The sequence below is a fragment of the Oxyura jamaicensis genome, chromosome 2 (genome assembly GCF_011077185.1).
Source record: "Oxyura jamaicensis isolate SHBP4307 breed ruddy duck chromosome 2, BPBGC_Ojam_1.0, whole genome shotgun sequence".
Taxonomy (NCBI): domain Eukaryota; kingdom Metazoa; phylum Chordata; class Aves; order Anseriformes; family Anatidae; genus Oxyura; species Oxyura jamaicensis.
This window is the reverse complement of record NC_048894.1, coordinates 25,268,961-25,270,124: the sequence shown is the minus strand read 5'-3', so window position 1 is coordinate 25,270,124 and position 1,164 is coordinate 25,268,961.

Sequence of the window (1,164 nt, the reverse complement as noted above, 5' to 3'; positions counted from 1 at the left end):
ACATGGAGCTCATGTGTTTGTATGAGAGTCAGTTCTGGTTTTCTTTGGCTCCCCAGAAGCCACAAACTGCTCTATGTGAGCATCAAGACTGCTGAACCTGTGTGAAGTTTTAACCAGACTAGCTTTGTCTCCTTCTTTCATAAATCTGCGATGTACTGTGTTATTATTATTACTAATGGTAATGTCTGCTGCATCTGACACATTTATTACTGTTGTTACTAACAATGGATGTGTTGAAAATACTAATGCAAAAGGAGAAATAAAGCAACAAGTTAAACAACTGTGAAACTGTTCATTGTGTCTTCAATACTCCATTAATCCCAAAGATGTTATAAAACTCGCTGCTGGATATTGGCTACGAACCAATATGACAGATGGTGAATAAAAATAAGAGTGTTTTAAAAGAACACTGACAGCAATATATTTTACCTCTACATTTTAGGCCTGCATCTCTGCTACTAGCAATGGTAGCAGTGTGTAAATATATATATCTGTGAATAACTGCAATCAAAAGAGGTCCAAACAACATTGATATTAAAAGTGGACATTGATTAGAAGCAGTTAAACTCATTTTGGAATTTATATTCCAAAGTGGTACGGAGCTTATTTTACCTGATAAGACTAATATGAAATTTAATTAATTTTTACTGAAAATTTTAATGGAAATAAAGAATTGTCTTTGGGATACTGATCCTGATGTGATCCCCAAAATGACCTTTTCTTACAGAAGATAATAGTGCCAACGAATGTTGTTATAATGTTTGCATAAAGGAAGAAACAGGCATTAAAAGCTAATTCTTCCAACTACCCTGTGCCCCCTCTTCACTTCTGAACTCATTTTGCAGTCCTTGTGTTACTGATGGCCTTACTGCCAAATCCCCTGTTGACATAAGAGTACTTTGGATTACTTTTGTCTTCTTCCAGTGATTTTTAACTTTTTATAATTTTGTGGCATTTTGAAACATTCTGCAGTTGATGTGTAAATACTTTAAGATTTTTCACATACTTAGGTTTACTGATTATGTGTTTATTTTAGAAATAATAAAATTTTAAAAAAGATGATTGTTCTAACTTCTACCAAAAATATTCAGGAATCCAAGGAGAAAACAGGTAAACATTTATTTATTTATTTATTTATTTATTTATTTATTTATTTATTTATTT